Source organism: Cyanistes caeruleus, chromosome 10 (assembly GCF_971803275.1).
Source record: "Cyanistes caeruleus chromosome 10, bCyaCae1.hap1.1, whole genome shotgun sequence".
Taxonomy (NCBI): Eukaryota; Metazoa; Chordata; class Aves; order Passeriformes; family Paridae; genus Cyanistes; species Cyanistes caeruleus.
In genome coordinates this window covers 15,024,709-15,052,278 of record NC_141710.1, presented here as the reverse complement: position 1 = coordinate 15,052,278, position 27,570 = coordinate 15,024,709, and the positions used below count along the sequence as shown (strand labels likewise).

Here is a 27,570-nt window from a genome sequence, read left to right as displayed (position 1 = left end):
TGGTATTTAGAAAGTGCTCTGGTGTCTGAGAAAGTCTATTGTAGGGCTTTTTAGTTTTAATTTGAATGGTTTTGAAATACTGGAGACTTCAGGGTGAAAAGAAAGGAGATTTTGGGTTTCTAATATACCAAACCTGCCCTGGAGCTGGTGCAGAGGCTGTGTGGCTGCTGGGGACTTGCTACCTTAGCTGTGATATTTTTGCAGACATGGTTTCAAGTGCAGTTCTGTTGAAGCCCTTTGTACCCTCCAGTGAAGGGAATTGCAAAGGGTTGACACAGCCTAGCTTGTATTTCTGAGCTTGTGAAAGCGAACAGTGTAAAATGCCTTTGGCTGGCTTTTGAGGCAGATGTCTGGGCACTGCCATTGTCATATAATGATCTGTCTTCAGTATTTGGGTTGGATGTCACTGTCCTTCATTGCAGCAGCAGGAATGTTTGAGTCCATGGTTCTGTCTCCAAAAATGGCAAAGATTTTTTCTGTTACCTAATAACTTCCTTGACAGGGATGTAACTTTAATCTCTTATGGAAAATGATTCTGCATTCATCATGTAGCAGGAACGGGGCTCAGATCTGTTGTATGTTCCTAGCATTGGTTTTACTGCTGGGTTACAGCAGCCATGAGGACCAGATTTGTCCAGTGAGTCCTCAGGGGAAACACTGGAGGGATCTGCATCTGTTTTCTTGATGAAGATGACCATCACTGTGTCAGGAGGGTGGCTCTGCAGCATTGCAGCTCTGTGGCAGATGCAGGAATTTTCCCAAAGTGTATCTCTGGGAATGTCCTGTGGTCCTTGGGTTAATATCCACATAGTGAAAATGTGGTGGGTTTGGTGGATAGGTCAAGTTTGGATTGATTTTTGAAGGCCAATCCTTCTGCAATGGAGAAGGAGCTGTAGGTGTGGCTGTGTTTGTGAGAAGACTGATGCCTTCCCTGTTGTGCTGTGGCTGTGCTCTTTTTCTGTTGTTGGTCAAAGGCAAAAGCAACAGTGAAGTAAAAGGAGTGAAATAAATCCTAAACTCCAAAATTTCAGGTCAGCTGTTGGCCAACCCTGCTTATATCCCCTGCTTTGCAGCCAGGAGAAATGGAAGCTAAAACCTGTGAGGGCACAGAGCAGAAACACTGTTGACAAAAAGCAAGTGTGAGCTTGGCCATGAAGGGACTTCTGGTAGGTGATTGCCCTAAAGGTGATGTCTCCAAGGAATGCTTCTATCAGGAAGGTGGTGAAAGAGAAGGGAGATAGTCTTCCTCTTTCTCATGAATGTACTGCTTTTAGTTCTTATAAAGAAGAATGCGTAGGTTCAATCTCAGCATTACTGGCCAAGCCCTCAAAGGCAACGACTGTTGTATTGAGACACAACAAGCTGAGGTTTCCCAGTGGCAGCTTATCCCAGTTGGTGTCAGGGCAGGTGCCAGGGAATGCGGGGTGAATGCCTTCAGGAACCCTGGGGCAAGCAGCTCACCTCCAAGAGACACAGGCATGCTGCTTCTCAGCTCTTCTGAGCTGCTCCATGGAACCATGCCTCCTGAGAAGTGATGTTAGTCATTTGTTGCAAGACTATTTCCATTTTTGTTCTTAATGCTGTGTTATTTGGACAGCAGGAATGAGGAAGTTTCTAAGCTGTCTGCTTGGAGCAGGCTGATTGTGGACCACTTATTCCTGGGCAGGAGGTGATGTCCCTGGGGAGGCTGATGGTGACTGGTGCTGAGCCACAGGGCACTGGGTGGTTTCCCACAGGTGATTGTCAGGGACAATCCCACTTGTCAGGGACATGTGTGGGCCTGTGTGGGGAAGGAAGCATTCACTCATGCTCTTCACAGCACACAACTGTTTTTTGCTAATCATTCCAGCCCACAGGAATTTTTTTTTTATACTGATTTTTGTTGTTGGTGGTTCTTTCATTCAGTCATTATTTTTTTTCCCCTCCTTTAATTGTTGAAGCTGTTTTTAATCCCTGACCATAATAAAGCCGCACTGTTAACACAAGCAGCAGGGTAGCTGAAATTGCAGCTGTACTACAAGCTCTGCTTTTAATTTCAGGCTGTTATTAATGAGGCTAGAAACTTTCCCTTCCCCCAGTTGAGTTTTGACTGCGTGTCTTCATCCAAGCCGCTTCATTCTGTGCTTCAGAGCATCCCTGACTCTGTTTGGATATAACAGGTGAAGGCTGAAGACTGTTTTCAGATGTCACAAAAAAGTTTCTGGCTGCTATCCTCCCCTTTTCCTTATGCAGGCAGCTCTGTGGAAGTGGAGGGCTGGAAGCAGGAGCTGCAGGGGCTGGGGCAGAACCTCCAAAGAGTGGGTGGCAATGGGGAACAGCATCCCAGAGTTGCTAGTGCTGGGAAGGAGATGGAACTTCACATGTTTAACAGAGGTGGGAGGGCAAGACAGGGTGGTTGGATGGGTTTGGGTTGCTTGTGAGTTTCTGCCCCTGCACTTTGGTCCTAGGGCCAAGCATGAGGGGCCCGTGGTTGGTATTGCCATCCCATGTGGCAGCACCCATCACTCTCCCTAAAGGGAAGGTTATGTGGTACATGTCTTTTCCTCTCCTTTTTGCTCCTGGGTGCCCACAGGAATATTCTGTTGTTTGCAGAAGCAGCAGTAATGGCAAAAAGGTTTTATGTTTTTGGAAGGTAATACTGTAATTATGTTGGGGATATGGAAATCCCAGTCTGCTGCTGAAATTGCTACAATAGACTCAAACTTAGGGATTGTCAGGACTCTAGGAAAAATTCCCAGCAATTTGCATTTCTAAGGTGCAATCCCACACTCCTGTTTATAACCTGTGTGTGAGAGAGGATGTATTTCTCTGTGGCCAAAGGCACGTAATCCTCCCAGCCCCGGGTGTGTGCACTCAAGGCCAGATTGGCTTTTTTATTTCCTGTGCAGGTTTTGAGTACTGCAGACCTGTGAAACAACCCTTCAGGACTCTAGTCTCTAGCTTTCAAGTTAACACCCCCCTTCCCTGCAATGTAATAAAGGTAATTACTGCCTGTGCAGTGCATGTGTTTGCAGCTCTGCAGGAGCACTTGCTGGGCTGGGCTCATTCAGCTGGCTCCTGTTTGGATCCTGCATCTCCAGACCACGATGTCTGAGCCTGACGCTCCATGGCGCATGCACTAGCCTTTTTCCTAGATGGATTTATTGGATTTCCAGTAAAGACAAACAAAGTCTGAGGTCTAACGGTGCTGAGCAGGCAGCTCTGCACTCACTGGTCCAGCCTGCTGTGCTCAGCTCCTTATACGGCCAAAAAAAGGAAGAGGAAAAGAGGGCGCAGCGTGAATACCAGACATACGATGCATTCTTCCCAGCTGCAAGATTGGAATTCGCTTTTCCCTGGAAAGTGGGCCCTCTGTATATCCATTAATTCAGGCTCTGTACTGTTGAGCAGGAAGAGAGAAGCCAGCATTGAGCTGGCTCTGAGCAACACTCAATTGTCTTGTGTAAAGGAATTTCTTTTCTGTGAGGTTTTTTGTTGCTTTGGTGTGAGACAGAGGTGGGATGGAGGAGTGGGAGAGGGGGCCAGGTTCTCCTGAAGCTCACTCTGACTTGGCAAGCTGCATGCAGAAAGACTGCAATTACATCTATTTTCTTCATCTAAAAATCAATTTGATTCATCATTAGCCTCTGCCTTTAAATTATATTTTCCCTGAATAGCATCTTCCGGTTAGTGGGAGGCGGAGGGGAGGTAAGGCAATCGATCCTGTTGCTTCATTCATAATCTGCCTTCAGCCTTTGCTGTTTGAATCACTGTGGGTGTGAATGGCTATGCTCGGGCTGGAGGTACAGGGCACAGGTTCTCTGTTGGATGTGGGCCTTGATATCTCCAAGTGGGCCTGGGTTTCCAAAGCACTGGTTTGTTCTCTTGGGTGCAGCACCCTTTTGAGAGCTTGAATGAGAAAGGTCAGGCTCCCCTCTCCTGGTCTGTCACTGGTTCACAGTGTGCCAAGGCACTGGGAGCTGAACTGCCATGGCAAGTGATTTTCTAGGTTGTTTGAAGCCACATTGTGAACTGGAAGCCACAGCAGGGTGAATCCTGGTGCTACCTGTGCAGTGGCAACTTGCCTGCCTGCCAGCACCTGGGGCCGTGTCAGCAGGGACACCTCCAGCCAGCCCTGTTTGTGCCTGTTACCCAAGGGAAAGCTTTTCCAAGACCACAGATGTGGCCTGTGCTTCTGTGGATGCTCTCTGTGTTTCATGGGGGCCAAAGAGGTGGGAGAATTGGGCAATTGTCACTCAGCCAAAAGGCATTTGGAAAAAGCAGCTTGACAACCCTGAGTCATGTTTTACTGCCTTGGGATCAGAGTGCCTGGAAAGCAGTTCTCTGTTGTCTCTTCACATGCCTTGTGGAGGTGATGATGCTACTTAATTTCACGAGCTCCTTTCATCTAGCTCCTGCACCGTGCTTTCCCATCTCAAGGATGGGCTGTGACAGCACTTGACTAAGGCAATCTGTGTAGCTTTGTGAGGATCCCATCTGTTTCTCTCCTTGACAGCTGGGTTGTTCCATGTTACTTGCCTTCTTTCTTCCCTGTAAAACCCAGCACGTTATTAGGACTCAAAATAGTAGCTCCTCTGGGCCATGTTGTAATAGGAGGGTGTTTCATGATGACAAGTTCCAGCATTGCATGAAGGCAAAGCCCTTTTATACATGCAGGGAAATAGCAACAATCTGCTTGCAGGTCATGCATGGCTCAGCTCTTTGAACTTCTACATTGTCAAGCGTTTGTTGTCTCTGTTCTTAGAGACTGTACTTTGCAACAAGCACTGTAAATTATCCAGCAAGGATAATAAAGGAGTTTGATGGTAGAAGAAAGAGAAATGAATGGCAAATCTATGCTAATGGAAACATCTGTTGGGTATTCTTGTTACTCTTTCCCTATCCATCCCCACATGCATCCAGAGATTGTTTAGAGCCAGGTGGAACAGAGACTTAATTTTTTTCCTCTGAGTGGACCTTAGGCTCTTGTGTATAAGTCTGGGTTAGAACTGTTAAGTGGGTTTTTTGTCACTGTTTAGCACACATGCACTCTTGAGCATTTTGCTATAAATGCAACTTAATGGTGCTCCTTGTTTGTTAGCCAGAGGTCCACAAAAAATCGGGTAGTGGGCTTGATGAGTGTTGGATTTGGGAGTCCCTTAGCATTTTGTCTGTCTAAAAGTTGCAGCCTCTCTATCTTGCTTCAGTTTCTGCTAGGTTTAAATGGGTGTAAATTTCCACTGGTTGCTTTTCTAATGCAGTGAAACACTGAACTGGTGGAGAAGGAGAAAAAGACAGGTGACTAGTAAATATTTTTTTAAGCATTGGGATGGTTTTGTTTCCAGGATGTTATCTTCTTGTTGGCAAAAAATATGTAATTTAATAAACACAATGCACTCTCCAAGTGTAAGGGAATGCTGTGCTTCTACTCTTTTTTTATTTTTTATTTTTGTGGTACTGCCTTAAGGTGTTTTACCAGAAGTATGGGCTGTTGTGATTAGAGAATCCTGTAAAACAGCTGTAATAATTGCACGATGTTCTTTATTCCTGTCAGGTTTATTCATAGACTTTTTTTTTAAGACACACGTGGGACTGTCTCTGCACACATCATTGATTTTGCTAATAAAATCTTATATTTTGATGGTACATTTAATTGGAAAATCATTAACTGCTCCATAAGACTTACAGTATCATGGGATAGGAATGTTTCCTGTTGCCTTCATGGAGAGATTGATCTCGATGGATTTCTTTGATTTCTTAACAGCTACTGGGAAAGGACACAGAATCAAATGCCTCATCTCTGCTCCAGTCTCTCTCACCAAGGCTTTTCTTCCTGCAGGGAGTGGAGGAGGTGCTTGAAACCTGTTTGAAATTATTTCAGTGCAAAACATGGGGAGAGGATACCATGTTGGAGTTGGACTGTGGCCACCATGTTGTCCCCAGTGGTCCCTCCATGTGAGGCTCCTACTGCAGCTGTGACCATAGGTCAGCTGCTCAGGTGGAGGGCATTGTTTCTATCTGGGCTATTCAAGGACCAGAGCAGGTTAAATTGCCCCTGTCCAGTATCAGCCAGGACATACTTGAGAGCCTCAGGCTGAGTTTTTGCCATCCCTTCTAGTTGAGTTCTTCAGGAGCACAGCACAGGGTTTTAGATCCCACTGCAAGCCCAGAGCCCACGGAAGAGCCCAGAGCAAGGTGAATCTGCTCTGGTTTATTTGGCTGCTAGAAGGCTTTTCCCCTGTAAGGGAGTATTGGACTGGCAATCAGAGAGCCACCACTGAGCCAAACTCCAGTCCTGTAGTTAGTGGCAATTAGCAGATTTGAGCACATCCTTCATTTGGCCAAAAAACCTGGGAGATGACACAAGTCTGTATTTTATTGTATCCATTAATTTAGTGAGTGTGTGTGTGTTGTATTTGAGGGAATGTTTAGTGTTCAGGTTTGTAGAGCTGAATCCGATTCTGTTTTACAGGAGACAGCCCAGTTGTCCATAGCAACCTGAAATTGATTTTCCCCCCACTGCCTGCTGAAAGCTGTTCCCTCTTGAATCATCCCTTTAATTTAATATAGTGAACAGGATGTCCCTGCATGCAGAACCATTTTTTTTTTAACAAGTAACCTAGGCAAAAAAAAAAAATAAAAAAAATAAAAAGGTATTTGAACAACAGCCCTGCCTCTGTCTTTATTGCCACTTGGCATTAGTCCTTGCTGTGCTGTTTCCTTGTGCTTTGTTCAGGCACTGGAGGCTGTTATCAGTACTGGTTAATCACCGCTGCTGCCACAAGGGGATGTCCCCCTGCACGCCCTGGCCAGCATGGCAGTAGGTCCCTCTTTGGCATGAAACCCTTCAGGCTGCCCTGTTTTGTGCTGAAAAATCTATTTTTTTGTAGTGTGTGTCCCATCAGCCCTGTGCTTTCCCCCGACGTGTGGTGGTGCTCATGTTGTGTGGCACTGGTCATGTCGTGGCTCTGGCTCTGACCTGCCTTTTCCTGTGCGTCTTTCCAGTGGAAGCATTGGACCTGCTTCACAGGAGGCTGGTTGGAAGGTGTTGGGGAAGAATGGGAAGAGCTGCCATGCTGTTTTGTTCCTATTTGCAAAAGAAATCTTTGTCATCTGTGTGGTGCCTGAGGACTCCAAGGGAGTGATTACCTTGTCAGAGGAGTGCCAGGCATGAGGAATTTGGGCCATTTGTGCTTTTGCTACCTGGAAGAGCACTTGACTACCTTTTGGAAGAATAACAGCTTGTGTGTGGTCAGCACAGAATGCAACCTCTTTCCACATTTGCTTGCCCCTGAATTTTGCACAGCATGGCAAAACAGCAGAGTTTTTTTCCTGTGTTCTTAGTTCTTGCCCAGCTCGTTGTGAAGCTGCTGGAGGAGGACGTGTTGCTGGGCTGGGGCAAGGTGTGCCGTGGTAGCAGTTGTCCCACCAGACTTGTCCCCGTTGATTGTTCCACACAAAGAGAAGCAAGCTGCTGCTTGCATCCATGCTTGGGCCATTAATACAAATTGCACCAATCTGTGCTGTGAAATGTCTGCCTTTCCCTGGCTTATTTTATGAAAAGTTAAAGGGAAAAAAGAAAAAAAAAAGCACACTAAATCAATATGGCAGAGGCTTCAGTTGCGTGTTCACCTGCTGTCACTGTGAGATGAAGCCATGTCACTTGACGTGCCTCGTGTATGGCACTTGTTGAGAAGATAGTTATTTCATCTCTCTGTTTTTTTTCATGTCAGTCAAAAGATGGTTTGTTTCATGTGCATCATCTGTACGTTGCACTGAATAAGCTACCCAAAAAAGGTTAATCTCCAATTCCATACTGCTTTTACTGTCGCATCCAACTGCTTCAAAGACAGCAATGAGTGTATCTCTAATGATGACTCCCAGAAACAGAGGTAGCATAGGCATCTACTTCTTTCAGGTGCCAAAACTGAGACTTACAAGGCCTGTTTTTCCAGAACACTGTGTTTTGTAGTGCTGTACATGGTTATAGTACAAGTCTTGATTAAAGGTTGAACACAGAATCTCAATCCCTGCCTGCTAGCTCTTGTCTCTTCTGGACATAGTCCTTCTGTATCTTTATTCAGCCACAAAAGTCACAGCAATAAATATGTGGGAAAATTTGATATATGTGACTTTGCTCTTATCGTTCAGAAGGTTTATGGCAGAGGCATAAACAGGATCTAATCTTTCTAAGTGACGCTCAGCTGCCAGACCACAAAGCTTCCTTTCTGGTCTCCTTACCACTGCCTGCCTTGCATGCTCTCCCTCTTCTGAAAACTGAATGAGGGAGAGGAAGCCACTGTCCCACATGGCTGTAACCTCCTTTTTGACATGACTTAGCTTTCATACACCACTAGTATGTAGAGTGGACATTGCTCCAGGTGTCAGTGAACTTCTTTGTGTCTTGTCATTCCTCCCTTCAGCAGGAGTACTCCCTGCCTGAGAGCTTGGTATGATCTGGCTGAGTTATGCAGGAGTTCCTCGACTGTTGTCTGTAACTTCTGTCAGTGGGATATTTGTAAATTTAAATGCTTCCTCCCATAAGTATCAAAGGAACTGAGGCCACTTTTCAGCATGGACATGAAAGGCTTTCTCGCACTGGTGCAGCCAGGATTGCCATGGAGAACAAAGGCTTTTGCTAATCGCTTCTAATGCCTTTCAAGTTTATGCCTCATTTTTTCCCCTTTTTCAGATGGCCTCCCAGAATACTGAGACTTCACTGACTGACTCACCAAATAATTAACAGGAGGAGGACTCAATCTCTGAAACTTTTGAACACCTCTTTTAATTTTCTTGAATAAGCCAGTACTCTGGCCAGGATCCAATTTGTGTAATTACATTTGACCTAACTTAATCCCTTGGCAGTTTCAATTGCATGTGGTAGTTGTCTTGGCTCCCTGTCCGGGGCTGCCATTCAATGCTACTCCATGGGTTTCAACAGCTGTCCTAATTCTGCTGTAGAAATGGGTGTATTTTCTCAGTGGAAGCATTCCTCATATCTCTATCCCTTGCTAAACATCCTTATCTCACTAGTGTTTTGGGAGGTAACGTGTCTGAAGCTGCAGATGATCTTGTTGAAGTCCTTGGAGCTACTTTCACCCTTAAAGATGGGCATGCATTTAGAGTCTTTTATCAGTTGTCCAACATACATTTTAAGATTACTTTGAGTTTTTCACCTTCAGGCATTTATTGCTCAGTCTCCTCAGCTATGTGCTGCTTTAGGGACATTATTGGGGTAGGTATTCCTCTTTAGCCTTGGAAACAGCACTTCTGCTATCCAATCAGTGCTAAACAGGAGTGTGTCACCTTCCTGTGCTGACAGCAGTTGGGCTGGCTGGCTGTAAGTGTTGGCATTGCTAAGAGTGCAAGTGATGAAGGAAAGCAAAAGCCCAGGACAGCTGGTAGGATTACAAAGGATGAAAAAAAACCATCCCAAGCAGAAACTTGGAGATGGACAAAGTGTGGTAGCCAAAGGTACAGTCAGGTGGATGATCCATGCAAAAGACAAGACACTGAGTTCTTGCGTAGGCACATCCTTAGATGTGCAAGAAGCATATTGTTTTCACAGCAAGTGACAAATTGAGTGTTTCTTGGCTTCAACCATCAGAAAAGGTGTATTTGTTACAAAGCCTTTAGATCCTTTGGGGGCAGGAGCAGCTCCTGCTGAGGGGAGACAGGAATTTAGATGAGCTGGGGTGCAAAAAGTGATCTACTGCTGAAAGGTGCTGTTGTTGCAAATTGTTTGCTACCATCTAACTCTGTTTTTCCAAGAGCCTCTAGAAGTAGGGCAGCAAATGTATCATTGCTACTCTCCCTTGTTGCCTGTTATCTTGCATGAAATTTGGGATGTTTTTGTCATTCAGAACTCTCCCCTGTGTTTCTGAACACTGTTCATGTAAATCCTTTCTTTACCTTTCTACATTGTCACCAAACACTTGGGTTCGTGCAAGATTTCATTTTGCGAGTTAGAACATACTGAATCAGGAGGTACGGAGTGAATACAACAGCCTGACTTTTACCTTCTGGATCTAGCCCATAATTACACACGTTTAAATCTCAGAGCAGACTGGAAATCTTTTCTCTGTTGGTTTCAGTGACACTGCAAATAAAGTCACCAGTGGTAGTATTAAAATTTTTCCTCTGTCACAGAGATTAAAGCTTTGGAGTCAGAGCCATCTGATTTTGACATGCGCTGTGTATTGCTTATACCTTGGCAGAACTCTCTGCAAAGTCCATGAACACTTTGTTTCCTACAACACAAAATTATCAAACCCTTATGGTGATTGCCAGAGAAAATGTGGCTAACTCCAAGTGGTGGTGCATGATGTATCTACAGTCAGTGATGTTGCTTTTGAAGATCTCTTTGCATGCTAAATAACAGTGTGGGGAAAATTGCATTTCAGAGTTGCTGGTTTTTCCTTTACTCCTGGACTGGACTCTTCCTGCCATCCTGAAGACAAATCTCTTTTTTTTTTGTTTCAGAGTGCTTTGTAACTGTGAGTGCCTGAATGCATCAGCCTTTGGATGCGAGCATCTTCCCCTGAAATAGCCTTGTGATATCCAAGTGCCTGCTCTCTTGGGGTAAGGAGACACAAACACATGCAGAGGTTGAGAATGTGCTGTGAGCAGAAGCAGAATGGGCAAAGAGAGGACAAGCAGCACTGCCCCAACTTGTAAATTTTGGAAATAGTGAATTTGTCATGGAGAGAGAGAATAAACTAAATCTGTCCACTGCAAATAAAACAAATTATAAACTTAAATTGCAGCAAGGAAATTTAGCTGAGGTGTGTCTATGAATGGTCTGCATTAAGGATAGGTGAATGCTGGAGTGGATCCCCCCAGGAGGTTAGGCAGTTTCAGTCATGGAGAGGTTCAAGAACAAGTTGGAAGAGCAGTAGCAGATGTGCTTTTAGGAGAACCGATCCTTTCATTGGTGGAAAAATTGTCTAGGTGACTTCTGGAGAGTCCTGCTGATGATTAGAAATGGGAATGTGTGAAATTCTTATCTTAACAACCTTATTCAAAGCTGATAAGGTGAAAGACAAAGCAGAGTGTATATGTGCAGAATGAGCTATATGGTTTGGTGAAGAATTGATGCAGTGGCAATTAACGCTGGTGCTCAGTGACTTTGTTACCTGAATGATGTTATTCTGGAGGGAAGCATAAGATCAGGGGAAAGAAGAGGTTTAATCATCTGTTGTTGGCATGCAGTGCAAACTTGTGGTAAAAACAGGAGGTTGTATCAATTCTGGCTCCTTGGTAGTAAGTTTCTGAGAATTTGGGTCTCTTCCATGGTCCATGTAAGGGATTTACCCTTACTCTCAGGGGTGTAATCTCATCTGCTTTTTTGTGACATGAGAACACAATACAAGTACAGGTATACTGAGCAAAACACGAATATCGTGTGAAACACAGAGAAAGGAATCGGGTGATTACTTTTCCTCTCTTTTTCTTGGGCTGATGAAGTGGAGGAGAGTTGAATTTTTCTTCTCTTGCTCTTCTGTTCATGTTCTCCATTGTGTTTCTTTGTCTTGTCTTGATAGCAAACACAGCAGGCTTCTCCTGAGTTTAAAAATGATGGCTCACCAGCTAGGTCTTAAAATTAAGTCCTGAAGATAGCTGCTCCTTTAGTTCCCTTGCTTCTTCCTCGTTCATCCTTTCCCTGGGAGCTGCCAATGACAAACGGAACCTGGGCTCAGGCAGCCTCCAAGCCATCGTATGACCAGGGGGTGTGCAGGTGCTTTGTCTTCCTTGGTCCAGTGAAGAAGATCAGTGAGATACCTGTCTTATCATGTAGGACATCTGGATTTCAATGGGAAGTTCTTCAACCTCTTGTTGAACTTTGGTTTCTCTAAAATTTACATTTCATCCCTAATGTCAGCAAACACTGGTGTCTGCTCTGGAGTTACACCAGTGTCTTATTGTTCCTTATCGTCTTCTGCATAGCAGAGATAAGCTGTTGTGTCTCAGGGGTATGGGGACATGGAAGAAACTTGCAAATAGCTCTAAGAAATGCAGGTGGTGTCAAGAAGAAAATAAGGGATGCCTTTTTGAAGTCACCTTTGTACATGCTCTTTTATTTTTTCTCTTTTCTTTTTTTCTTCCTCTTGAGCTTTTCAATTCCTGCAACTATCTGCTCAAATCTTGAAAGCAAAATGTGTTCATGGAAAGATACAATTTACTGTGTTCCCCCATGATCTTTTGATCTCAATCAATCAAATAAATCCAAGACCTTGTAATTCACCTTGTTGCAAGGACAGTTAATAAGTTGAGGGGTTGTGCCAATGGTAGTGATGGTTTTCCATCTTTGTGCTTTTTTAAAGAATTGTTATTCTTTTTTATGGTTCTGACCTTTTGGACTGGTCAGGGTAAGATTATTTGCAAAGAATAGTCCATTAATATGCCTGTCAGGACTGGAGTTAACATTCGAGCATTGCTGCAGAAGAAAGCAATATGCCAAAGTTCAATTTAGATTTCCCTGCAGGGTTGAAAATAATGACAAGACTCACTTAACATGGCAGGGATGAGTCCTGCCACCTCTATGGGAGTGGCTGCAGGGTCCTGCAGCACTTTGTAGCTGTGTGCCTGGTTCAGTTGTCTGCTCCTGAAATTTGGTGTCTGGCATCTTGTGCTGGGGCTTGCTTGGGGTGGAGGAGCCCTGGATGCATCTCCTGGCTCTTTGAGGTGCCAGCTCAGTCAATTGGTAGATTCCCTTGATTTAGCAACTGATTTTTTTTTTTCTAAGTGCTGTGCTCCTTGCAATGCAGATGAGGGTTTGTGGAGCTGCTCTAAGCTCTGTCCTGCAAAGCCACCCTGTTGCCATCCCTGCACTGCATCCTTGCCCTCAGTGCAAGCCAGCGTGGTGTTTTGAGTTGTGTCCTGTGTCACCTGCTGTGATCTCTGAGCCTTTTGGGAGTCCCAGATTTCACAGCTGCGTTTTCCCTGCTGTGACTATTCATGAAAAGAATTCCTAGATACCTCCCACCTAGTGTTTGCCACCATAGAGGCGTGCATTATCCAGTGGTAAGGATCTTGCTTTACTATCAGGAAATATCACGGTGGTTATTGATGTCAGCAGAATTGACTCCCGTGGGTGAGAGCAGCATGAGGAGCGAAGCTGGAAACCAGCAGCTGCTATTTGGACATTAATCTGCAGCACTTGAAAACTACACAGTCCATTGTGAACAAATGGGCTCTTTAGACCCTGGTCAAAAATGTAAGTATAGTTTGTTTGAAGCATGTGGCTCTTCTGAGTTTATTTTTTCTTCCTTCTGTAGATGAGAAAGTCAAGGTGCTAAAGACCACTTTAATTTTATTCACAGGAAGGTCATGGTGGTGGAGCCCTGAGGCTGGATCTGAAACCCATGGGTTTATCCAAAAATCCCTCTGGAAAAAGCCTACAAAAAAGCTATGCAGTCAATTGAGAAAGCAGACTGGGGCTAGGTGGTGAAATAAAGGTGCAAAAAGCAATGCAGCTTGTGGGAAGTCATCTACAGAGCACCTCCATGCCGGACCCCTGCCTCAGCTCCACAGCTCTTGGTCCAAACCAGCAGAGCTGTGACTTGCAGTGAAGTGGATGGGTCTGGTTCCCTGTTATCACCAGCTGAAATGTTTTAGAGTAAAATAAATAAATTTGTCTTTAGGCCCATCTTAAAATCCAGATGTCATTTCTCTAGCACCTGTAAATAACTGAACCCTTTGCTGGATTTACCTGCCTTGCACATAAAAGGTGAGGATACGGGGAAAATACCTAAGAGGGTGGCAGAGCAGAGCCTTTGTTGTGTGGTGCCACACCCTCACAAGCCTGGTGGCCGTGCTGAGAGCTGGGGACAGCTGTCCCCATCCCCAGAGACAGCTGCCATCCTCCAGGTGGCGAAGGAAAAGCTCTCCAATGTGCAGGAGTTTTGCATGTCCCAGAAAGCAGCACACTCTTTTCTTATTCCAAAAGGGACTGGCAATTAGCAGCAGGGGTAATAGCCACCTGGAATTAAATTCTGTGGAGGCATGAGAAATAGTAGGGTATATTTGGAAATATCTATTGCATATATATATTCCTCTTAAGAGAAACATGTTGGAGGTGCCATATCCATAAATACTAATAAGGCTGTTTGATTCCAATTTTCAGGTAAGATTAACATTTTATTGAGTATTATATCTGTCACATTCAATGCTTTAGTGTACCATCCTCTCAGGCTTATTAGCATAATTGCAGTGCTTAAGCAACAATAAAAAATTCAACAGTAAAATAGCGGTTAGCACAGGCAATTTGTTATCAAAAGCTTTTACTTAAGGACAGCTTTTGAGCATATTTATTATCCAGTTAGGGCTATACATTATTTTTATTTAGAAAAACAAGAGGGAAGCAATGTAGGAATATTTTTTTCTCTTTTAGTGTTTAAATCAGAAGGCCGGAGAATTGGTCACCGCCTTTTTCTCTTTCTTAAAATCACCCAAAAAATTCACTTGGAGTGGGGAGGCAAGATAACAAAACAGACTCAGGGCAGTGCAAGGGCAGGGGTGACCCAGACTCAAACTCCAGAGGTGGTTGCAGCCCAGGGTGCAGTGCAGGATGGGATGATGCTCCCACAGATTAGGGGAGGGACTGGACAGGACCTGCAGGAAAACAGACTTTGATATCAGTGCTGGCTGTCTCTGAGGCTGGAGCAGAGGAGCTTGGCCTGTCTGTGACAGTGCTGTACACCCCTCCTCCTTTCCTTTCTCATTCTGAAGACTCTTAGGGGAGCATTCCTTTTGCTGAAAAGCTGTAGCATAGGTGTGAATGCATGTGTTTGTGTGCCAGCACTTGCCCGTGCACATACAAAGTTTCTGTTGCCAGCATGGCAAGATTTTGTGTGAGTGTTTAAATTTTCAGCACATATTTTGTGTGTACTTAAAGTACAAAGTTGTACCTCATAAATGAAGAAATAAATGAGTTTTCAACAACACATGAAGTCCTTGCACTAGGATGTCCATCAAGAAAAGCACATGGAATTGGCAAGAGGAAGACTGCTGCTGTGATTGCTTGTGATTCCTTTGCTGGTAGATCCTCTTTTTGCTTGTGTTTGCTCTTCCAACATCCTTCAGCGTTTGCTTGAATTGTCTCTGTTCCCCAGATCTGTGCTCACCTTCAGTATCCTCCCTGTCACTGCAACCTTGGTGTCTCTCCTCTCATGTATTTTCCTAATTTTTCCTTGTTCTGGGAGACCTTCTTTGCCTTGTGCTGCTTTATCCAGAGGCCACTCTTTTATCTTGATGGATGACTTAACAGTGGGCCTGTTGCTCTGTCATTTTGGTGGTACCCAAAGCCCAGGGTGAGGATCTGCCACAGCTCTGGTGATGCCTTGATTGGGCTTTACAGTCTGGATAAGCAAGACAGGTAAACTTGTCTGGTGTTTTTGCTCCCATTTTGACTGGTGTCTAAGCTCACTGTGAGAAGTGAAGGGAGTGCTGCTGCCCCAAGGAAGAAGCTTGTTGTTCATAGTGAAACAGGATGTGCAAGCAGGTTGTAGGAATTGGGAAGGGAGCACATGGAGACAGGTGAAACTAAATTGGGCACATATTAGAGAAGTGATGTCCTTGTGGGGTCCTCTTCACAAACACCCTCTTCTGCGAATGTATGAAATTTGAAAGGAGCTGGTTGTTTCAGATCCCTTTTTTTTTTGAAAGGGGTGAAAAACCCAATGTTATTCAGAGATAAATTTATGTTTCAGATTCTGGGGTGGTTGTGAGTCTCTTGTTGGTACACAGCTCACTCTCATGAAACTGCCCAGCACTGCATGGTGTTTAGACTTTCTGTCAACAGAGAACTTGGTGATGTTCCCGAGACTGTTAATACATAGAAACTGACTGTGGAGAGCTAAACTTTGTGGGAACTTTGCTCTTGGTGGAAATTTGACTGTGATTTGAATTGCAGTTGAAATATGTGCTCTCTGCCTCCATGATCCTGTCCAGGAATGGGGACTCATTGCTGCTGTCTTAGGAACAAGCAGGTTCCTGCACAGATCCCTGTTGTTGCTCCTTCTAGCTCAGCTCATCTGGCTTTAGTAGCCCCTGAGGCACTGCAGCACCTCCTGCTTGCATTTGGTCTTGTATCTGGGCAGTGCTGAGTATCTTCTGCTACAGCCAGGGAAGCACCCTTCTGGCTCCTGTGCACAGCCAGAGGGTTCCACATCCATGGAAGCAGCTGAGGGACCAGGGAGGGTGTTTTCCTGGGGTGTTGGCATGGCTGAGGGCATTTCCATGTGGCTTCTACTCGAGATCTATAATCATCCAACATTTTAGGTAGAAAGGGTCACGCAGGTCTTTTGTGCAGCTCCTGGCTCAGAGCAGGGTTGGCTTTAAGGTGGGATGAGGTTGCTCAGAGCTTGTCAAGACAGTGGTGGCCTGCTGTGGCCTGGAGGGATGATGATGGTGTGTGCCCTGGTAACAAAAAGACATTCTATGGAGGGCTCTAGGCTGTGCTCTGGTGTACAGTTACTGTACACTTAGGGTACTTAGTACTTACAGAACCAGTTACTCTGGTTACTACTCCACAGGGTAGTGGAGCAGTGACTTTTCTGTGATAGGGTCTGTGTGAGGGGTTGAGAGACAGAGTCTGACACAAGGATTCCTACACTGAATTCCCCTTGTGAAGTGGGGGACACAATGCCCAGCTCTGCTGGGGTCTGGCTACCACTGTAGCTGCTGATGACACAGCTCTCCTCACTGTGGATGGGGAGGGATGCTGGCAGGAGAAGGTCTGTGGCTGGAGACCAGTCCACATGTGAGCATGTCCTCCCCGAGGAGGAAAGTGCCTACATGCTTCTTGTGGGGAAAAATATGGCTGAAAGAATTTAGCAGTGATAAATGTCATAAAAAATACTTACGCTGGAATTTGTAAAGCCTGGAACATCTGTTCTCAACAGTGCTTTGATCACGTTGTGAGGCTTTTAAAATGATACTTCCATGAATTAAGTGAGATCCTTATGGCTGCAGAATTCCTTTCAGTGCCCTTTTTTTCATGGAGCAAAAAGGCAAATTTCACAGGGAACATTACATGACTTGAAACACATATTTTAATGGTTAGTATCAACCAAACAATGTTTTATTAGGTGCTAGAAAAATGTTCCAGTTCCATACCCCAGGAAGCAAATCACTCCCATTTACTTTTTTAGCTTATGGGAGCTGTACTTCGAAAAAAAAAAAAAAAGAATTCATTGCTTGTGTGTTACTGTATTCAAAATCAAACCAAACATGGTGAAATGAGCTTAAACATTTTGAAGTTGTTGTCAAAAAAGGTCCTTTTTGGGTTTTGTTTCCAAGCAGAGCAGCAGATGAGGCAGAGGATCTTTGTCTTTTCTCAGGGACCCACAGCAAATAGTGAGACACTGATGATTTACTTTCCTCAGTGCACTGCCTTGGATTGAGCAGCTTTTGGTCATTCACTTTTCTCTGAGGACTTGTGCTTTTTCCATTCCTGGTTGTTTTAGCAGGCTTCTGCCTCCTGCCCTTCCAGCAGCTGCGTATTTGGGGCTGAAATGTTGTGATACCAAATAACTTTGGTGATCTAAGGAACATGGAGAGCCCTCATGGCAGTTCTTTGCAGTGTCATGCCTGGCAGGAGGATTTCTGCTCCTCTGCCTTCCTGCTACAAGTAGGGAAAAGAATATCTCCTGGGCTGTTTGCAGAAGCACCCTGTAGGATGTGAGGGGCAGCTGGAAGGAGGGAGAAACTAAAGAGGAGATGTGGAACAAGGGTGGTTTCCTCCTGTGCTACATTTGTATGTTCATACTTGAGAAATCCTTTCCTGCTGCTGCAGCCAGCAAGTCTGGCAGCTCCCAGTGGGATACTGGGCAAGGATTCTTGCTCCCATCTCCCCTTCCCTTCCCTCCCTGGGATGAATGAATGAATGTGTGTGACCCCCACAGCTCTACCCAGCAATCAGAAGCCTGGGAAACTTAATTGTTTCTTCATTTAAAGACTGTCCAAACTGTGAAAGGAGAAGAAGGTATGGTCATAAATAGCAGAGAAGGAATATGGATGGGCTTTCTAGTAAGGTTCTGGGTGTCAGGGGTTAATTTACGAAAACTGAATTGTTTAATTCCTCCAGCACCCAACAGGTGAACAGGCGGTTTATTGCTGTGACATATCCATTTATAGCAGTTTTCCTTTGCTAACACCTGTGACTCAGTTCTGTTACATACTTATGCTGTCTGTTAATTATTTACCAGTGATTTACAAGTACAGAGTGCAAATAAAATGCTTTTATGCGGGAGACTGCATTGTACACCCAGGATTCCTGGGAATTAGGGCACTGTACTACTGTGTACAATCCTATCAACATCCCTGGAGTTCTGATGGAGGAGTCCTTGTACGTACCTGATGAAGAGGCAGCCCCTTGCCCTCCAGAACTGGCACTCAGAGGGGCTGTGGTGTTAGTGAAGGGCTTACTACACACAGGGCTGTGGTATATGAGGGGATCTGTGTCCTTTGCTTCCTTGCAGATCGATTTTTGCCATTTTAAAATATTTTCTTCCTCGACAAAGGCTCATTCTTCTTCATAAGTGATGGCAGCAGCAAACTGGTTTTTTTTAAAAAATACAAACCACAGCATGATGGGCTTTTTTAAAAAAAGAATAAAATAGTATAAAAGTCAAGTAGCAGCTAGAGTTCTGACTCAGCTCGTAACTTATGATCCTATGCTATTTCTGTAACATTTTTAGCTTATGACCAAATTTTTCTAATATTAGGGCATTGCCATAGAAAGTGTGTCAGTCCTTGGCTGCCAGAACCTGTCACTGTACAGAATATATACACTTCTGAGCAAGTGTGCCGGAGCAGGCTAGTAAGTTTTCTGTTGTGGTTTTAAATTGCTCAAAGTTTTTTTATATTTCTGCCTTGTCTGTTTGTTTTTGGTTGTTTTTGTTGATTCGCTTAGCAAACAGAGATGTGCAGGACAACATTGCTGCTTTTTATTTCTCACGCAGTCAGGCACTGAGCTCCCATCCCCAGCTGTGCCTTGTGCAACTGGAGCTGCTTTGCTGGTAGATTTTTCAGCCAGTGCAAACTGCTGTAAGTCAATTCAAGCTCTGTCAACTGTATGGATTTTATGAAAGTCGAGGATCTGGTCATACAGTTCGTGGTTTTAGTGAGGAAGAAGTTTGGGAGATGGTTGTTCCAGGCAGGCAAGAAAGTACATGCAAAGTTTCTCTAACCTCAGGGAAAGCATGTGTGAACAAATAAGCATCTGTGTTGCAGAGAATGTGATTACTGAGGAAATCCCAAAGTTTATGAGTAGGTTTTTTTATAGGTTCAGATCTGCTGTGGTTTCAGACACTTAAATACATTTAAAATAATAAAACTCGGGACAGTCCAGCCACACATGCATGACACACATCAGCAAAGCCATCCTTGTGTTTAGCACTGCTGATCAGCTCGCTAATGCAACATCTGCTCTGGGATTTTGCATTTAATTTTTGTCTGGATAATAAAGAGAAATGCAGGGCTAATGATCTGTGTCCTGTTTCCCTTCAAAGTGCTTTATTTACTCTTTATGGCTACTTTTTCATGGTTCTTTGCAGCAGCCCTAAAATGTCAACTGACCTGAAGAAATCGACAATGGATGCCTAAAAAAATCCAAAAGAAAAGCAAGAAAGGATGTTGCTTTCTAGCTTTTCATGTGAGCACCTTGTAATCAGACTCCCTTTGATTAAATAACCAGTGAAGCCTATTCATGTGTACTCCAATTAAAATTTAATGAAGCAAGAGGATGTATTCGTATATGTTGACTAATGCAGGAGGAATACATTCCTGTAACTCTTCTCTGCAAGCCCTTTCCTTTGCCATCAGGGCTGGATTTACTAGAAAGCTCCTCAGCATCTGTGGACCTCCCCTGGCATGAGCAATCCTCACAAGTCTGGGATCTTGTGCTTGCAGCAAGAGGTGATGAGGTCCTGAATGTGGAAGGGCACAGCTCTTTTTTTAGGGCACAGCCTTATCAATGAAGCCCAGCTTAGCTGATTGTGAGAGGTGAGGCAGGGCTTCTGCTCTAATGTGCTCTGTTAGAAAAGATGAGGGAATTGCTGGCTGTGTGTGCTGTATCTGTCCTGGCATCAGCTGGATGAGTGGAGCAACACCTATCAAGAAAGGAAGCCCTGTGGGCCCTGATTTTTAAGTAGGAAACTGATGTTCAAGAGGAGCTTGTATGACAGCTAAGCTGGTGCCAGAAAACAGCCAGGCTTTCAGTGCCTCTGCCTTGGGTTTATTGGGCAGTTGCTTTGGTGCCTGTGTTCCCAAAGGGATAGGGGCGTGCTCTGCAGAGCATTTTGTGTCTAACATCACAGGGAATGCACAGACGTCTGTGTGGACAAAGGCCTGCCAGGAGGGATGCAGGGGCTTGCTTGATTTGCCACTGTCTACATCTCTTCCTATGTGTTTCTACCTCTGGGGCAGCTGCAGAGCTCCTGTATCCCCTCACACCCAGGATGGGGATTGGAGAAATGATACTAAGAGATCTCACCTGCTCATTACACAGTGCCTTGTGACTTCAGCTTTGTACAGGGACTGATATCCCTCCTCTGGAGTGGAATGTGGCTGTGGGGTGATGCTGCACAGCTATGTTTAATGCCATTTTTGGACAAGCAATGAAAGATCCTGCTGTATCCACTCACAGCAATGGGCTGGGAGACAGAACGGAAATGCCATGGTGGAATTTGCCTTTGCTGCTGACCCTTGCATGACATGGAGAGCTCCTCATCACCAGACCTTTGTTTTGCCTTACCCAGGATACAAAGCAGTGTTTCATTGGCATGGCTGGCTGTTTTCCTTCTCTCTTGACTCAGTGGCAGAACTGCAGCAAGCTTTCCAGAGATAGACTGAGTTTTCCAGTTGTCATCTGCTTCAGCCCCAGTTCTGTCCTGCCAAGGCTGTCACTTGTGCTGTTGCAGTGAAGTGCTCAAGAAGCCTTCAAAAGGAGATACAGCTCTGGAGCTGAGATCTTGGCCTTCATTTTTGGCCTGCAAAGCTGCTCTTGGAACAGTAAGCATGAGATTTCTCTTGAAACCTTCTTTGTGTGCCTTTCTGAAGAAATAGCTGGAAGGAGAAGACCTGTCAGTTGAGCTCTAAAAGAGAAACCTATTGGCTCTGAATACACTGGGGACATTATTTAAGGTCAGTTGATCTGTGAGAAGGCACAACTTATCTAATGCAGCCTAAGGTTAGTTATGCAACAGACAGGCTGTTCTTTGTTGTGAAGAACAACTTCAGTGTGTGCCTGAAATCAAAAGTCTTGCTGAAGGCGTGTTGTGTTCTGGCTGGAAGCTATTGGGTGTCCTCCTCTAGTGATTTTCCTTCTGTAGTAGATTAACATCACGAAAAGGTTTCCAGTGGGAAAGGCACTCAGCCCTTGCAGGGTGGAGCTGCCAGCAGATTTGTGCTCTGGTGGGTGCTGGTGCAGGACCACGTGCATGTGGTATTGTTTCAGACCAGCTTTTACTTCTGTCTCTTCTCCCCTGTGCATCTCTGTGTCACAGACTGGATCACTGGATTGTCTAGCTGCCTACACAGGGCAGTATTTTAAAGAAAACACTGTATATGGGGTGTTTTCTGACTTCTAAAGAGAGAGATCTAATAATCTGTTATTTATATTGGTTTGAAATACAACATTTGCAGTGTGCTGGCTGCATAGCACTGCCATCTCCTTTCTTGGAGAACCTTTCTCTCCTCATCATCTCTTATTAAACATGCTGCCCTGCCAAAGTGCCATTATGTCTCCAGAGAGACTCAGAAAATAGAAGAAAAGGTATTTTTTTTTCTTTTTAAGTAGAATTGGTCTCCTATGCCTTGTGGAGTAGGTAAGAATGAGCAGCTCTGGATAGACATTTTTAGGGTTGAGTCTCTGTGTACAGTGCAAAATGCTTTATTGCTTGTGCAAAGGTAAGCATAATATCCAGCAAGATTGCCTGATAGGCTCATATGCTCATGGATTGTCTTCTTTCTGTGCTATTGATTTGTGTGGTATGTACAGTGAGGTTTAGCATTTGCAAAATGAGGATATTTTAGCTTTGCCCAAATTCTGGTCCTGCATGGTTTGTTAGCTGTGCATTCCTGGGCAGAACTGCGGGGTGGTAGAAATAATCAAAATACCTTTTTTTTTTTATTATTTTATTTATTTTATTTTATTTTTTTGGGGAAGACTTTATGCAAGAGATGGGAAAAATTAAACCTTATAAGGAAGTAACCAAGGTGGATAGTCATAAAATGCTGGCTTTTCTCAAAGTTCAACTTTATATACAGGCACCTTGATGAAACCCATATTGTCTGTGATGGAAAGGTGATTACTGTGATGTGGTGGGACAGAAAACTAGGGTGGCTGCAGCAATCCCTGGTTTGGGTGCCTCAGAGATGCAGATGCTCTGAGCTCTGTGGGAGCGTTCCCATCTCCCTTGATGCAGCTTGGGAGCCAAAGGGTTTTCCTGAGTTGCCTCTTGCTCTGGAAGCTTTTCTGCTCTTGTAAGCTCCCTTTGAAGTACACTCAGGTGTTGCAGTTAATAAGAAATTTCCTCTGCTTTACAGGGATCGCTCTGCCTTCCCCCTTCTCAGCATCCAAAATGATTAGCAGTTCCTGGGAATCCAAGCCTATGGATTTTATGAAGACCCCTGACAGCCAGGGGTGATTGTGTTCTCCCCAAGTGTTTCCTAAGTAGGAGGAAATCAATGCATGAAGGGGCACTGTGCCTGACATCTACTAATTACACTGCCCCTTACATCCAACACACTGGAAGAGGATCTGAAAGTCAGCCCCCTATGCCCTGGCTAATTGATAGAGAAACAAAATGATACAAATAAATTGAACTGGTTCCTAAAAAAAAAAAAAAAAAAAGAAAAAGAGAATGTTTGGTAGTTGAAACTGGAAGGAGCAGTTGCAAACTCAAGTACAACATACAGTGTGAGCTACTTGGTTGCAGCAGCCCCTGAATGGTCCCACCAACCCCACAGTGCCCCACACTAAATGCTTGGGGATAAAACACTTCTGCTGTTAATGCTGTATCAAATGAAGGCATTGTGGAGCATGCCTGGGGCAGTGAGTTGGGGGATAATTACTGTGTCCTTCCCTTAGATGAGCTGATTTTGAAGATTTACCATCCTTACTTTTGCAGCACACATTCAGCTGAATATGACATAAGTGTTAAGAGCTGTGGCACTTGTGGTTATTGCCTTGGGATTCCTTATATTTACTTTCTAGGGAACTAAAATTCAAAGCAGCTTTTATGGCTGTCATGACAATACTGTCAGTTTCAAAAGAGGTGGCTAAATGTGCATTGACCTTTAACTAATAGGCCATATCCTATTTTCTGTGTGTTTCCAATTAGGAGAAGTATGCTACAAAATTTTAAAAGAAATTGTTAAAAGACAAAAGTTACTTAACTGTAAGACTTCTGCTTTTCTTCCCCACATAAAAATAGTGAATTTTTGTGTTAGTGCAGAAGGTTTCATGTGACTACTATTATAAGCTGGAAATCAAGATTTAATAATAGCGTGCACCATCTGCCACCAGTGGTGGAAGAACCAGAATGAACCCTTGACTGCTGTAAGCACTTTTAATTTGCAGCTTGGAGTGAGGTCGCAGGGCATCACATCCGTCCGTGGCGGAGAGGATGGGATTCTTGGCTACCACTGCTGATTCTCTTCCTGAGCTGTTGGGATTTTAGCACTGTAAATTGCAAGTGCAACATCTTGTTCTTGCTTGGTGTGGTGTTGCTCCTTCAGAGTAAAATAAAGGAGGGTGCTGACTGACTATGTCAGGCTTGACCCAGCTGTTTCAAAGCCAGCCTGTTGTTACCAGTAAAAGCTGGAGCAGCTCTGTGGGAAGCCCAAGACAAGTCTTTTCATGTGTTTTGGTGGTGGTGGGAGGTGATAGGCACATCTGGCTGAAACGAAGAAGGGACTCTCCCCATGCTGCTTCTTAGCGGCCACATCCCTCCTCCTTATTTTCCTGGATGTACATTGCAAAATAATTTTATATCTTTGTTCCTAAGACTTGGGCTCATTTTCATGAGCCACGGTGGAACTTTTGCTACCTTAGAAAAAGCAGAGCATATTTTTCCACTTTTTAAAATGTACTTTGCTAAATAGGTATTTTTGTCAAATTGCAGTTTCCTCCAAAACATAGTTCTTTATATAGAAAATGGGATTCCACCTCTCCTAGACCTTTGCTAACAGCTGTTCTGTAGCTAAATGTCACTGAATTAAAAAGAAACAAAAATAAGAATATGATGGCTTTAGATAGATTTTAGTTGACTGTTTCGGTCCTAGGCAGAAGTAATCGTGCTCTCTTCTGAATGTGGGGATATTGTGGGGATTATTACCCTGCTGTTTCACCCTGCAGAGCACTGTGGTAGTGCAGCATTTCTGGAAGGCTGGGATACATGTGTAACATGTACATGGCTTTTGCCAGCCCAGAAGAGTGCTGGGGCAGCCCTGTGGGCGCTCGAGGGCTGAGTGTGCTGCTGGTTTTGGCAGCTCAGCCTTTAGAGCTGACCTATAACAAAGCTGATGCAATGGGATGGTTTCAGGTTGGGGTGTGTAGGAGAAGGGGACCCGTGCCAGCCTTTTAAAGGTTGCTTTGATTTGTTGCTGGGCACAGTGAGGACTCATGGGGTATTATCTGAGGATTAAGTGCAACATTAAACATTGGAGCTCACTTGTCAAAGAAAGGGCAGGTTATCAAAATATGATTTATAACGAACAGTTTACTACTCGCTACAGTAATTAATATGGAGCATGATGGGGCCCATCATTAATGTGCTTTGTTGTCTCAGCTTGCATGACTGCTGCTGGCAAGGCCAGTTTCTGAGGCTAATGAGGGACAGGGAAGAAAGAAATCTGTGCTGCTGTTAGCTGATGGCAATATCTCTCCAGGTCACACACTGTACCGTGCCTTGCATCTGATCACAAATCTCAGCCAGACATACCTGTCCAATAAAGGCTGCTTTCCCAGATTCTTGCTTAGAGATACAAGAATTATTGTTTGTGCCAAGGTCACACAGAGCCAGTAACAAACTCTGTTAGCATTGGGATAGGGGAGATGGTGCACAAGGTGGTCTGGAGGAGGAGGAGAAATCTTGTCAATGGTCCAAATCCTGCTCAGGTTATTGATGAGGGAAGGCAGTTAATCTCCAGTGGTGGTGATTTGTGAGCTCCTCCGAGGGAGGAGAAAAACAGAAGAGGGTTTTCCAACATTTACTCATGGCCAAAAGCCCAGATGAGGGCAATGACTGGTGCTGTGCTGCTGATGGGAATCTGTTGGTGAGGAGCTTGTGGTTGGTTTGAGATGGGTCCCACTTCCTGATAGCCCATCTCGAGCTGCCTGAGAGCTGTGTGACTTCAGCAGAAGTTTTTTCACACTGGTTTCCAGAGAGACGTTTGGAGCAATTTCCAGCATTTGGTTTAGCTGCGGCACCAGCTTGAGCTCCTTTCTGGTGTTTTGGTGAAGGGTAAGGCAGCTGATGGCACTCCTAAGGTGTGTCAAGAGCTCATTTTAAAATAAACAAAGCTGTTCCCATGGTCTGTTTTCTGTGTTAAGTCCAGGTTTACCTGTATTCCAAAGACAAATCCCACAGTACCATCCAAATTTGAGAAATACCTGAGGCTGGAGGGATGCAGGATGCTGTCAGGTCTAGCAGTGAGGAAACCAAGTCCCTTTGAAATTTGATGTGCTCCATGGTCACCATGATCAATTGAGACTGTGATTTGAAAGAATATTTTTAGCTTACCCTTACTTTAACCATTTTGGTTGAACATTACTTTGTGACTTGCAGCTGCCCACAGTGGCAACACCTAGCTGGGGCGCTTTTACAGCAGAGTGTGGTGTACCTTAGTTTTATTGAGCATTGACCAAATAGTTGAGAAGGATGTCTTAAAGAGTCTTGTGATAGTCCAGATTTAGCTGCTGGTATTTCCCAAGAGCATCAGGGCTGTCTGCAGGAAGACTTAAAGGTTTCAGCAGTTTTGCTTCAGCTAGAACCGGGTAAGCAGTATTGTCATGGTCCTCTATGTACATCTCTTCCAAACATGTCTTTTTTGGCATGTTTGGTGATCTAATCAGATACATTCATTTCATGTTAAGTTGACAGTGTAAGCGTTACATTTGCCAGTTGCATTTCCATGGCCTTGGTTAGAATGGTTTTTGCTGTGTGCATTTAGTCATCCTTGTTGCTGACTGTAAAGGGTTGGAGGGATGTGTCTTGTGGGGGATTATATACACCCGTCATGTCCTTTTTTACAGATCTCAGCACTTGACCTCCTTACTTATCCCATAAAGGAGTCTCTTGAACATTGACTAATCCCACCAGGATTTATGCAGTCTGGCTGAAAGCCAAATCCTTCCTGGATGGGTGCAAGATGTATCAAGGAATTTGAACATTTGTGTCCTGCCTTGACTGAATTAATCTAAGTCGCTTTGACTTAGCTGGGTGACTGGGTAGTGCAGTGTAATGCCATCATTATTAAATTAATGCCAGATAGGCCATGGTGGTTTTATGACCATTAACAATATTTGTTTGCAAACTACAAGGCTAGCCCAGGAAGATGCAGAATGGGGCATCACTGAGAAGTGGAGACTTTTTAGCATGTGCATTTAGTAGGTCCAGACTGCAGAGCTGACTAGATGACTCAATAGAGGGTTGAAAACCTTACTATTACTGGTTTACTTTGCTTCTTCAGAAATATTTACTATTCTAATTGGTTTTACATTTTTATTGTTGAATTGATGCTTGCGCTGTAGCAGCAGGAAAATTTTCTCTTTAGGACCTTCAGTATATTTGACAAAGATGCATTTCTTTGAGAGCCACAGGGAGAGCACAGTCAAAGATTATGGAGTAGAGCACATGGTTAGAAACAACTATCTGGAAATTAACATTTCTGGCTAAAATGTCAGTGCTCTTCTCTGTTGTGGAGAGGGCCAAAATACTATAAATGGCTTAGTTTGGTTTGATGCTAGAGCCAGTAGATTACCCATCCCCAGTAATTGCAATGTCCTTCTCATTTGGAGGGTTCCTCAGAAATTTTTGCTAGAATTAGATTCATACTTTGCAGAGGTGGGGGCACATTTTAAGTATTTTGAAATCTGTTTGAAATAGTAGCAATCCAATCACAGCAAATAGCACAATAGTGATGCATACACAGTGGTTCAAGTATTGCTTAATAATCTTTACCCACTGCATGTGGTGCCTTGGGCCTGTCACCATGAATTTCAATGGAATTCTAGTTGCTTTTCCAAACATAAAAATAGTCTTTTTCCCCAAAGTAGGCTTTGTGTTTGCTGCCTCATGTGTCTGTATAGACAGACACATGCATAGGTAGATTTGGTAGCAATACTGATATCTTGGGTGGTTTCGTGCTGTATTCACAAGGAGTGTGTTGTCAGCAAGTTTTCCAGTATTTGTTAAAGGTTTGCACAGGTAATAAAATCTTGTTGGGAAAACTGATCTAATTTTGAGATTGAGAGGTGTGAGAATAAAAGATGCTTTACTGTAAATTGTAGGTAGATAACAACAGAAACTTGAATATTAGAAGAAACTGGGTATCGCACAAACCACACACTTTCACATCACT

The 27,570-nt window shown here is 44.2% G+C and overlaps 1 protein-coding gene across 18 annotated transcripts in view; it reads left to right on the top strand.

Annotated features, from left to right (window-relative positions):
* The window catches only part of LPP (LIM domain containing preferred translocation partner in lipoma), a 327,364-nt gene that overhangs the window by 51,912 nt on the left and 247,882 nt on the right, over nt 1-27,570 (top strand). For all 18 annotated transcript variants that reach the window (XR_015274477.1, XR_015274479.1, XR_015274481.1 and 15 more), the window contains one exon: nt 10,462-10,560. The gene's annotated coding sequence lies outside the window, so the exon portion shown is untranslated. The remainder of the gene's footprint in view (nt 1-10,461; nt 10,561-27,570) is intronic.